Source organism: Heterocephalus glaber, unplaced genomic scaffold, assembly GCF_053883595.1.
Source record: "Heterocephalus glaber isolate CG9 unplaced genomic scaffold, H.glaber_assembly_v1.0 deba00000470, whole genome shotgun sequence".
NCBI lineage: Eukaryota > Metazoa > Chordata > Mammalia > Rodentia > Bathyergidae > Heterocephalus > Heterocephalus glaber.
This window is the reverse complement of record NW_028258145.1, coordinates 22,945,323-22,958,536: the sequence shown is the minus strand read 5'-3', so window position 1 is coordinate 22,958,536 and position 13,214 is coordinate 22,945,323. Positions and strand designations below refer to the sequence as shown.

The 13,214-nt window shown below is 35.6% G+C and overlaps 1 protein-coding gene and 1 non-coding gene across 10 annotated transcripts in view; one reads left to right on the top strand and one right to left on the bottom strand.

The window, feature by feature from the left end:
- Nucleotides 1–13,214, top strand: part of Ctnna2 (catenin alpha 2) — a 1,179,603-nt gene that overhangs the window by 113,349 nt on the left and 1,053,040 nt on the right. The gene's annotated exons all lie outside the window — the stretch shown is intronic.
- On the bottom strand, nucleotides 6,790–6,893 carry LOC147829807 (U6 spliceosomal RNA). The gene has a single exon (XR_015448575.1). It is a non-coding gene; the product is annotated as a U6 spliceosomal RNA (small nuclear RNA).

The window sequence follows — 13,214 nt, the reverse complement described above, 5'->3', positions numbered from 1 at the left end:
AAATATATATGAACTGGCAAGATTGGCTCACAATGGTCCCCCATAGAGTTGGATAAGGAAGAGTGCAGAGGGTCTGTCTGCACACTAGAGACTGAAGGATTTAGTCAAAGGTCTGGAGCTCACTTCACTGTCCAGTATGAGTCCGTATCAGGAGACCTAGGGGTCTGCGATGGAGGCTGAAGAGTCTACACCAGCAGGCTGAAGGATCTGTGCCAGAAACCAAAGAGTCTGTAGTGGAATATAGGAGATGACTTCCAAGTGAAGGCGAAGACCGGAGCTCTTCTGAAGGAACAGAAGCAGATCCATCCTTCCTCCTTTCCCTTTTATAGCCTCCAGGTGAAAAGCTGCCCCAGGTTGGGTCCTCCATACCCTAGGATGTGTAACTACTGAGCTGATTTAAACTTCTCCTAACCAACTTCTCAAATTGACACAATCAGCTATCACCTCTCCTTATATTATATTTCTCTGTCTGTGAAAGAGAGTGAAAAGTACCTGTTTCTCAAACTAATGTGCTAATGCTTTTTTCAGATTTTTTTATCTTGGTCACATATTAGCCTTTTTTTTTTTAATGAGAAGATCCTAGCTTTGCGTTAATTATTTTTTAAAATATCTGAATATTTAAACTTCTGTCACCATAGCAGCCTGCACTGCTTTGTGGAGGTTCTAGTGCTACTGTTTGCAGTGGTTACTAGGCCCAGCATGTGGAGTGAAGGAAAAGGAGATATGACAGGCTGTGGATTGTTGAGATAGCAGAACACTGAGATCATCAAGAATAATCCCATAATGTAGGGTGAAGAGGAGTAGGAGTAAGATACTGAAGGCCTCTATGATCTAGGTGGATTGATCTAAGCATCTTCATAAAGGAGGACAGTTGAAGGAAGATCACTGAGCATCTGTTTGAATGTATGTTCTGATTATTTTTTAGTTCTCTAATTGCTACATGAGGTTCTTTCTAATATTGGAGTGACTACCCATCTCAGTGCTAGCTAATTCCTGAAGTTAGTAAACAACTGTGTATATACTGTATCTGAGTGGCCAAAAGTATGCTTTAAACAGAGCATCATGCACATTTTACTTCATGACTGAATAGATAACAAAGTATGAAAAATCTATTATATATGTGGATAACAAGTTTTACTTCATTTTCATGGAAAATTGGTCAAACCCTTCTTTGTGAAGTCTGTCACGCTGGGTTCTTTTTTCCTGGAGATGGGATCCCATTTTATGCATCCCATCACAGTTTTGCATTGCTTTGTTTTTCCTGCTGCATTTTCTCAGGACTTGAGTATCTGTTGTGTATTTTCTCAGTATTCTCTCTAAGTAGAGTCATTTTAGAGGTTTCCCTTTCCTCCCATATGCTATGTTCATAATGATTGTCTGCCTTATGTGTTAAGTTCTAATTTTGCTTTTATCTGTCTTTTGAATCCAATAGCTAATTCTGAATATAATTCTTTTTCCAGCCATGTGCTGTCTAGGATCACTGTCCTGTTCACTCACCGGAGACACATTTTCTAGGACTTGCTGGTGTGCGTTCATTCATACTTCGGTTCCAAGCTGATCCAAGCCACTGGCCAATATCGTTAAACAATTGCTTGTCTCACAGCACCATAGCATTGTTTGTTGTATAACCAAGGAGTTGTTACCTGATAAAGCATTGTCATATATGTAGTGCAACCATTTTAGATAGTACAGGAGGTAGGGGCACTTTTTCATGAAATGTTTAGGAGAAATTTAGGTTGTTTTAATTTTATAAATGTATAAGAAATACTAACTTCCAAAGAACATGACAATATTTAGAGTACCCTTGTGGCTTCTCTTCTTGTCTTACATACTTTTCAAAGCAGAAAAAAATAAATGGATGAAATCTGAAAAGTTGAAGCTCTGGACTGCCTCAGGCTGACTTTCATGATTCTTCTTACTGCAATCTCTTGAATTCTAGGTAAATTATGATTTTTTGGACCTATGGTATATTCCATTGAGGATTGATTTGTTTTATGTCCATTGAATTGTTTTTATGAAGGCAATTCACATATTTTTCATATTTCTGTTGACTGTATAGCTAAGGGTATATATTTCTTGACTGCAAAACATTGCATTAGTTTCAGTTCCGTATGTTTTTCTTTCAAATTCAAATCTCTGTAGTGAGGCTAATTTAGTTCATTCCAATAAAATATTTTAAGGTCTTTTTATTAAAATAAGATTTGGAATAATTATCCTTTTTTATAAAATACTGCTTAATATAAAAGGAACACTAAAGAAATTATAATAACTATAAAATTGAAAGTAGAAAGCACTTAAAAATTCATGAGTATCAAATAAAATATCCCTCAATAAATGCTGTGTGTAGCCCACTCGTATTTTAGAACAGAATTTGGACTGTTGTTTTTAACATCTAAGTAAGCCTACAAACCAGAAAAATTTAATTAAACTGCAGATCAAGTAACAGTAAATATATTTCCTTAATTTGTTAAGAAATAGCTAATGGGGATCAATAGTCTATCTAATACTATCCTTCTAATTTGCTGTTTATTTCAGTGAATCTATCAGATTTGTAGTCTCTAGGGTGATTGGGGCAATGTAAAAATAGTTCATATGGTCTGAGTAATGGCATACAATTATGTTAAGGATAATTACATTGAGCAACAGGACCACTATTGGCTTTTTGGCTGTGTGTATTCTTAGTTTTTTGGTGCTTTGACACTGTACACCACTAAACAACCCTGGCCCATCATAATCTTGCATTGATAGGTATATCCAAAATGGGCCATGGAAACTGCAACGTGGGTTAGTTATGTGGGTTATACTGCCCCAGTTGAAATTAACTAGTATACTTTAAGGGCCAGTATAAATTTTCTGTAAAGAGACATATAATAAATCTTTTCAGCTTCATGGGCCATAAGGTCCCTTGCACAACCACTTAAGTCTGTTGTTGTAGCATAAAAGTAGCTATAGGTAACAAAAAAAGAGTAGCTGCATTCCAATAAAACTTTATTTACAAAAACAAGTACTAGGAAGATTTAACTTATGGGCTGTATTTGCTAAGCATTTTATATATTTTGCACATTCCTCATTTGAACACAAGAAATGTTGTTTGGAAAACAATTAGAAGAATTATTTTAGCAGGAGTTTGGCTACTGATAATATAAAATCATATCCATTCTAACTAAGAATGGGGTAGTTTTAATCTTGGCTAGCCAAGTATATTTATGTAATAGGAGACCAACATACTTTCAGTCTTTGTTCTCTGTTACCTCAACCATTATCACTTTCTTCCCTCATTGTCACATATGTATACAGTCTAGTTATAATCATGCATGGAGGGCAGGGAATAACATGTTTACATATTCTCCAAGACAACTTTTCTCAGAAATCCTCGGCATATTTGCTCTCAGATCTCATTTGGAAACATACTCAAACTTCAACTAAGATATGTAAAGAGGGAAAGAGTACATGTATTTCACATAAGATAATTACGCTTATCTTCTGTGGGCTGGAGAGATAGTGAACCTTAACCTAGACCTGTGAATAGTTGGTATTTTTAAAAATTATGCTTGTGTTTATAAAGAAGATCAGATGGCTTTGACAGAGAGAATAGAGGGAAGTATTTGTAAGGCACAATATTTTATATTATTCTTCAAATATAGTTGTATCTGAGCTGTTATTTGAGGCCATTAAATTCTATAATTGATCAGAAGAGAGAGGAGCATAGGTCAACATTTCACCTATTGATTACAGGTCATCTGTGTTTACTTTTGGAGAATCCATGCAGTGTTGATGTCCCCTGCTTTGAGGTCAGTAAACCAGTGTATGAAAAATGCTGTTTAATATTAGTTAACAAACATTACTTAAGAAAGATGGTCAATAAGCCCCAAATAATCATATACATGAGTATGTCATCAGGTTTGTTTTATAATAATTTAAAAATTTAGCTGGGGATTTAGCTTAGTGGCATCCCACCTGCCTTGCAAGCACTAGGTCCTGAGTTCAATCCCTGGTACCAAAAAAGAAAAAAAATTGTTGAAAAGCATTCTCACTGAAATATTGTCATTAACTATTTTATTGCCAAATAGACTCCAGAAGACAAACTGGTTCTTGGGTTCATACAGTTACTCCCTATCTAAGTTACTTTTCTCTTTGCTAAGGCAAAATACCTGGCATGCAAAGTTAAGGGAGGAAAGGTTTATTTAGCTCAGTTTGTAGAGTTTTCAGTGTATAGTCAGCTGGCTCCACATGCTCCACAGAGGGGAGCATGGCAGAAGAGCACCACAGAGTAGTAACAATTCATGGTGTGGCAGGCAGAAGGCAGCAGAACAGCAAATAGGAAGAGCAGCAGCAGGCCTGCCTTCCCTCTGTCATTATATTCCATCCAGCTATAAGCCAATTGATTGGTGCCACCTGCATCCAGGGTAGGGCTTTCATTGTCCACACTCATAAGTATACCAAACCCATTTAGTTACCACACATCTTTAATTCCAGTATCACACACCCTAGATCGAGCCACCTCCAAAAAGCCCCACGTATGAGTGCATGAGGTTTTGATGGGACATCTAGGGACAAGTCATAATGCTGTCCCACAATTTCAAATGGAGTAAATAATTTGCCAAGAAAATTATTTAATGGGCAGGGGAAAACTAGAAACTAGTTTTCTTGCCTTCATATGCTGTGCTCTCTGAATTACACTATAGCATTCCCTCAGCAAAATGCCTGCTCAGAAGTCCTTCAGCTTTTTGGTAGGGATACCTCTGAGTCAAGTTCTAAAATTTTCCTGGAGCTTTTCCTGAATTTTGAACACTTTAAACTGTCAGTACCGGGTTTGAGTAAATACTTTTAGAGGTACCACTAGTTAAGATAGTGACTTTTAAGGAATGCCATTGCAATTTTTTGTAGGTATGTTCATTAGACTTTGTTTTGCAACTCTCTGACATCAAGTCAGTTTGAAAGTGGCCATTTTTTAGTGTCAATCATTTACATATCTGTTTATTTAAAAATGTTATATTAGTAGTGCTGTCCTAAAGGACTTTGGTATTCTCATGTAAAAGAGACAACTGAATAAACAATTAGACTAGAGTATAATTTGTGACCCACTAGAGAGAAGCACAGGTACTCTTAGATTAGGTCAAGAAATGATACTTGGGTTAAGTCTCAGTGGATATCTGAGAGTAATGAAAGTAAGGAGGACAAAGAGGGAGTTTCCTTTCTGCAACAAGAAAAGATTTAGAGTTGTGACAGAATATAGGATGTTTGGAGAACAGCTAGCAGCTCACAAATCTAGAATTTACAAAGTCTTAAGACACAAGGTGGATGAATCCTAAATGGTGAGTCTATATAGGGGGACAATTAAAATATTTGCAGTTTTACTCTTAAGCCAGTGTTCTCTAACATTTTTGGCACCAAGCTGCTTCATGGAAGACAATTTTTCCATGGATAGCGCTGGAATGAGCTTCTTATTTTTTTAGTTTCTTTTTTCATTAGTATATACATAATAATAATTAGATTCCCCAGCACTAGTATCACTGCCTCAGCTCCACTTTATAACATGAGTCATTAGGTTTTCATAAAGAGCATGCTACCTAGATTCTTCACATTTACAGTTCACAGTAGGAGTCATGTTCCTATGAGAATCAAACTCTGCTGATCTGAAGAAGTAGACCTTAGGCAATAATGCTAGAGATGGGGAGGTCAGTAAATACAGATGAAGCTTCACTCGTCTGCCACTCACCTTCTGCTGTGAGATCTGACTCCACCAAGTCACAGGGAACCCTGATTTTTAGGCAGCAAATGCTTAGAGTATGAAAGAATATGAGATTTCATCAAAGGCTGTTCAGTAGGAGAGTAAGATCATATAATTTATATTTCAAAAAAGACTATTATGGCTGCAATATATAAAGAAGTACGAGAGGGGCTTATGACTGAAAGTGATAGGGCCAATCAAGAGTTTGTTTCAGTAACCTAAGGAAGAAATGATGAGAGTCTTCATTAAGGCAATAGGGATAGAGAAAAAAAGAAATGATGGCTGTGAAATATGTGGTAATAGGGTTTATTATATCTTATGTCCTTTTGTTACAGGAAGTGAGAAATAGGGGAGAAATCAGAAATGACTCTTCTGTTTCTAACAAGGCTTGGTAAATAAATGGTGCTTCCCTTCATTGACATAGATCATTTTGGTCCATCTTGCGGGAAAATGAGTACATTTTCAAGCAATGTTGATTCAAAGCATTTGGAATCCTATTAGATGGGTATAAAGGAAGCTGAAACCCAGGAAGTAGCTGTAAGATAGAGAAATAGATTAGGAAATTTTCAGAATAAAATAAGCCCCAAATATGAATGAGACCTCTCAGAGAATACATGAAGAACAGTGACAAAAAAAAGGGCAATGGTAAAGTACTGGGTGGCAGTATATCAGCATAGGTGTAGAACAGGAGACGCAGAGGGTTAAAAATAAGATGATGAGAGCGTAGAACAAGAGAAAGTGATGCCCTAGAACCCATTCAAAGAACAGTACTGAAAAATACTGCTGTGAAGTCAAATAAGAACTAAAAGGTGGTCCCTATTTTGAGGTGATGTATTTATTTATTTTTATTTAGATAAGGAATATTTGATCACTATATAAGTGGCATGAATATATAGTGAAATATATATATAATTATGCATAATTTGTTACCCCAAATACCATCACCCAACATAACTACAGTTAAAATTTTAATATGTATCTTTCCAGACTTTTTTATATGCAAATATAGTCTCTATATCAAGATATATCTCTATATATAACAAAATGAGTTCATACTATAAAAATAAGAGATCTTCATGAATTTTTTGTCATCTTTGCCCAGAGACCATGATAATATGCTCTACATTTTTCCAATTTTAGTATATAAGCTGGTGAATCACATGGTATCCATTGCAATAAGCAGCTAGCAAATCATTTGTAACTTTTCAAGGCTAATTTTGGTAGAATGTTGAGGGCAGAAGCCAGGTTGTTGTGGTGTGGAAAAGGAATACACAGTGCAGGAATGGAACAGGCATTATATTTATATTTATTACATTTATGTAATTTTCAAGAAGTTAGGTTGCAAAGGGGAAGGGAAGTATAGAATGTCAAGAGAGGAGTAAGAAGGAGAGGGATTTTTGCATGTGTGTTTTAATTTGTTAGTTACACATGATTTTTGACTGGCTGGAAAGGTAAAGAAAAGGGTTGAAGATGCAGAGACGAGGATGTGTCCCTGAAGTAAGGCCCCAGGAGGTCAGAAGGGGGGATGTAGGAATGAAGTAACAAGGCTCATATAGCAATATGGCCATTGGCAAGGAGATAAGGGGTGGAAACAGACACTGATAAATTTGCAGATATGTCATCTGAGGTAATTGCAGTTATTTCACTGAAGGTGGCTGATACCCACCTATACTGAATTTTTTTATTGTTTTTAAAATTTGCATGAAACAAAGAATTGTCATACTGGATTTGATCTATTTGTTCATTCATATCCTGAGACTGGTGGAAATGCACCTTAGAAAAAAATGCATGTTAGAAAAGTCTAACATTTCCTAACAATTTGTGAGGTCAGAAATAGTCAACAAACACTTTAGATATCTTAATGATACATTTGGGATTTGTTAATTTGTCAGCTTTCTGAGGCTGTGATAAAATACCTTAAAAAATCAACTTATAAGAGGAAAGATTTACTCTGATTTGTGGTTTCAAAGGTTGCAGTCCATAGTTGGCTGGTTATATTGCTTTTAGACCTGTGGTAAGTCAGAAAGGGAAAGAGGTAGGGAGAGAGAGAGAGAGAGAGAGAGACAGACAGACAGAGGTTAGAGGCAGAGGACAACATGCACTATGAAGGACTTGCACCCAAATATCCACTCCTTTCAACTAGGTCAAACTTCCTCAGTTTCATTCACCTCCCAGGAGCCATCAAATTATGAGCCCTTCAATAGATTAATTAAAATCCATCAGTGAATTAATCAGAGCCCTCAAGTTACAGTCACCATCCAAAAACCCCTCTTGCTGCTTTGGGGATAAAATCTTCAACACATGAGCCTTTTGAAGACAGTCCAGATTCAAACTATAACAATTATCCCATATTCTGTATAGTTTCTTGATGCTGTCTATTGTCTTAGCTTGTTCCACCCCCTAAGACTCACTGCCTGTGTAATGAATATATTTTTTTGGAAGTTACACTATGTTAGAAAAACCACAAATGTAGAACAAATTTTGGTTGAATTTCATTTACCTTGTGAAAGTAACTTAAAACCCTTGAGTTTTAACTTCCTTATTTCCAAACCTGAGGTACTATCATTTTGAACTTACAGTAGTGGGAAGACAGTATAAAGTAGTGTATGTAAAATACATGAACTGCAGCTGCTCAGGGAGAGCTCTTAGCCTGGATTAGTGAGCTCCAATATTACCATCTTGTGTACGCTTTCAGTGATGGGGGGCTCTCATTCACTCTGATACCCAGGGATTTGACGATAAGAATAAGAAGCTATTGCTGTCAATCATAAACTTTGGCCAATGACTTACAAAGTCTTTGGTGTTGTGAAATGAGAATATTATGAATTTAGTGGAAAGGATTATAGTACCTTAAGGTATACAAATTTAGCAAACCCTTGTTTGCTTTTCTAAGTGCCATAGTATGTTTTAGTTAAGTATTTACAAAAGCATATAACCTGAGACACTGCTTGGATCATACAATCTCAATTAAATGCCACAGAGAAACACAAGTGAACTTGGGTTAAAGTCTGTCTTTTTCAGTTATGACTATATCAACAATCTTAACAAAATAATTTATCAAGGAGCATAACTGCTGAGTACCTCTGGTGCTAAAATATTAATCCTCATTGTAAGAGACTTCTAGGCAAACATAATTGCTAAAATGTTATGACCTTTTAAGTCCCATAATTCAATTGCAAGGGGCAAGTCTAGCACAATTCAGGCAAATTATTTGTTCTTTATTTTGGCTGCCGCTGTATGCATGGCAGTACCTGTTTACATTTCATCCAGTGAATAAGCAGCCTCTTTAAGACCTGGAAACTGCTTGAGGTGGGGGCATTAGGTTTAGATAATTTTCCGATGGAGTTTTTGCAACTTAATTCTTTATTAAGTCACTGGCACATGAGCAATTTAACTTTGACTTTTAAAATTAAAAATAAAAATCCACTAGAGTTTGCTTTAAAAATACAAGTTCTTGGGTACTAATGAAATATTCTTATAACCACTTCACTGTTTAAAATAACTCTTACCTAAATGTCTAGATTTCTATCATTTTTATCACATAATTATTTATCTTTTTGACTCTCCATTCTGAAGTTACTTGAATGCCTTTTGTAGACTTCCTTGTTTCAAACATTTTTCTGATGGTAATTTAAAAAAGGGTTATTTATTATTTCTCCATTACTCTGTTGAAGGAACTACTTTGTATAACTCCAACAAGACTTTTAAAGTTTAGAAATATCACTGGTTACCTCCATAAACCCACTCTCTAAGCATGCCTCTCTTGGTGAGTAGTTTCTGCTTTTACACCTGATCAGTAAGAACAAACCTCAAACAAAATTAAGTAAGTATCATTCACGTTGATGTTTTCTACAGCTTCTGATTGGGCTTTACCCTCTGTGGGTGGTTAGCACATATGAACTAAATAAATCATGGATGGATAATGAATGAAGTAAGTGACACAGAACATTATATTTAATTTATGTGGTATGGGATTTTATGTCTTTACTGGGATAATGACATAATCCTAGAGAGGAAAACCACTTTGTTTTTCAGGTAAGTGGAATCTAAAGTGGTGCATAGAGTCTCAAATCTTTTTTCATAAGAGCTTTAGTATGGTATTGTAACTAAAGTCAAGATACACACACAGTGGTTGCAGTGATTGTGAAGTTTGAACTTGGCAAAGAGATGAGTCGATGAGTATACATAACATTTTTACTTCATGTTCAACAATGTATTATTCACTGTGGAGGGGAAGATTCTGTCCTTGAATGTGTTAGAGAACACAAAAATTACAGAAAGCAAATAAGGAACAAAATAAGGCAGCAGGTGTTCAGGTTATATATTATGTGGTAATCATTGTAAGTACTGGTGGAATTCAGACAAAGGAAAAGTCATTGTGGTTTGTGTGAACAGGGAAACTTTGTGAAAACAGTGTGACCTTAGCCTTGAAGACAGAAGGCAATTTGGTTCAATGAAGAGAAAGACTTCCAAGAGCCATTGTGGCCAACTTATAGATGATCCTTTGCACAACGTTTCTCATATGGGACTCAGAAGTGAATCACATGTCAAAATAGACCTCCACAATTTCCTTAGGGATGCTGCACAGTTACTTTTCCCAAATAAAACCGGAACACAGTTTTAAAACACAATAAATGAGAACTAGTGATCCAGTTTGAAAAAGTATTGAAAGTATTTTTGTATGATACAGAAATAAAAAGAAACAAATATAAACACTGTAATGTTCTCTAAACGGTATCAAGATACCATTTTTGTTTCTAATAAATACTGAGCAAACAATATGCTCTAAAATATAATTCAAAGATATTTTAAGAAATACTAATCTGTGAGAAAGAGAGAATTGATACCAGAAATAACTAGGTAAATATTTTAGATAGTATTTCCTATGTGCACATTTAAACATTTATGAAGCTATTACCCAATTATGTGCTATATGTGATAGAAAAGAAATGAAAAACTTTGTTACCCCCCTAGTTTATGATCAAGTGATTATGTCAAACTGATACCTGTTTCTTTCAGAGCCAGTTAAATGTTAAGAACTTCTATTGCTGATTATAAATGTGGTTGCGATTTAGGGGTCATGAAAAAGGCTCAGGAAGAGGGAGTCAATATTGGATATTACAGAATGAGAAGCAAGGTGTTGCTACAAACTTTGGGAGGAGGTAAGACTCATGTGCTATAATGTAATCCAAACCTAACTGGGGCAGAAGATTTATGTTGAAGAAGAAAGGTTCAGTAGCGCAGGATCAGAAAGTGAAGTGTTGCCTTGATCATAAAGAGTATATAGGACTTGTGGGAGAAGAGAATCAAGTAATCATTTCAATTCCATGGAAAAGGAACACATAAGGTAGTTTAGAATGAATTATGCAGTGAGACTAAAGATAAAGAGGGTACTTGAATGGCTATTTTTCTGTATTCTGAAAATGCAATTGTTGCAATTTGGGTAGAAAATTCGAGTTATATAATCATGGCATATGGAATTCTAATTTACAGGAGGTTAGAGGGACAAAGAATAGGTTAATTGCCAAAGAAGCTGTGTTCCCATTAAATAATTTAAAGATGCTTTTGGACTCTAGAGATAATTTGTCAAAGTACATTATCTAAAACATTAATAGATTTGGTTGTGATCTACTGTGCACATCTGAATTGTGGAAGATAATGAGCAAATATAGCAATGTTAACCTTTGATCAAGTGCATTTTGTTTAGAAGTCTGAGTCTTTGTTGGGATGTTGGAAACCCAACATAATGTGTAGAATAACTACTCCTTTTCTAGATATCATTTAAGTTCACATCCAAATGGGAAAAAAGCTATAATTTAGCTGTTTGTTTATGATAACAAGATGAATTTAAATGATGAGATATGAATGTAGTGAAAAGAAAGGAAATGAATTTGACAGATATTAGATTTCATTTTCAGTTTCAAATTACTGACTTTCTATTTGAATCTCCAAGAGTAGTGAATTTCTATTAAGTTGGCACATCATTTTACATCTTATGAATGTTGTAAGTATAAAAACTCACTTAAGTGAGGCATTTCTTCCTAATCAAGAAACTGTAACTATGCTGCATTAGTCTCAATTTATCACTTCAAAAGACTAGAGGCTGTGGGGCTTTTTTCACATCTTTTTTTTTAGTGAAGTTTTGTTTATTTGGGTAGAAAAGAAAGAGGCTCTGAAGAGTATATAATAGTTGATACTTATTTAATATGTGCTTTTAAAATTATGAAAGCATTTCTTTATATGAATTTATCCTTTGACATGAAGTACTATAGTCTTTTCAAATATTAGAATATTTTTGCTTAGAAGATATTCTTTGAGTGGCTTGTTAAAAATAAGAATTTACCATAAATAGAGGTTTTACAGATGCTGTAAAGCTTGGGGCACATGTTAAACCTCATTCTAACAGTAGCAGACTACCCCACCCCTTTCCAGTGGAAATAGCAAAGATTACTTGGAAAATGCACATCTCTTAAAATTTGAGTAACAGTGATGATGGATCCTATAGTTGCAGCAGCAACTTGCCTTTGGATCTGTTCTCAGTTCTTCACTGAACCTGGCCTTTAATGCTTACTATGGAAAGGACAGTGATGGGTGATACACTGCCTCTTTATAATCAAAGTAAAAGGACAGAAGCTTAAAATAAAATGAGTAGTTAATGGGGCCCAGAGATTTAGCTCAGTGGTTCCACGGCCTGCCTCACAAGCGCAAGGACCCAAATTTGATCCCTGGTACCAAAAAAAAAAAAATGAGTAGTTAATGGATGAAAATAAGAAGCAAGACTTTTTATACTTCATCCAGTAGGTTAAGTCTTTTCCATGTATAGGGCACCCCCAGGAAATGTGCCAAATAGCGTACATCTGTTCCTTCCATGTAGACTAGGTGTCCAGTATACACCGTGGGACTCAGGACACATTTGATTGCTGATATAGCCTCAACTTTTTTAAAAAGCCTGTCTTACAAAAAGGTACTTGGATATTAGAACTTTTTCCTTTAATTAGCCAGAGAAAATTGTAACTGTTGTTTCAGATAACCTATTTATTAGAAAACTTATTCTAAAGTCCCTACATAGATAACAGAAGTGTTATGACCACTGGTTCTCTGGTCTCCACTGTGAGACCCAATGTCTTTCTGATCACTGCTCCCCCATTTGGCATTGTGGTGGTGGTTTAATATTGCCATGATGGTGCTCAGAGTATGGTTCCTGACCAGAAATAGCACCATCATCTACAAATTTGTTACAAATGCACATTATCAGATCTCCCCAGAGGGAGCAAATCAGAAACTTGATGAACTCTCTGGATGAGTCTCAAGAGCTTGTGTATGACCATGCCCTTCAGGTGATTATAATATGCACACAAATTTGAGAACCACTTGCAATAGTTTCCCACTGTTGCATGTCTTAGTCACTTTTCTTGTTGCTGAGACAAAATACCCAACACAAAAAGTTAAATGAGGAAAGGTTTTTTTAGCTCACAGTTTGTAA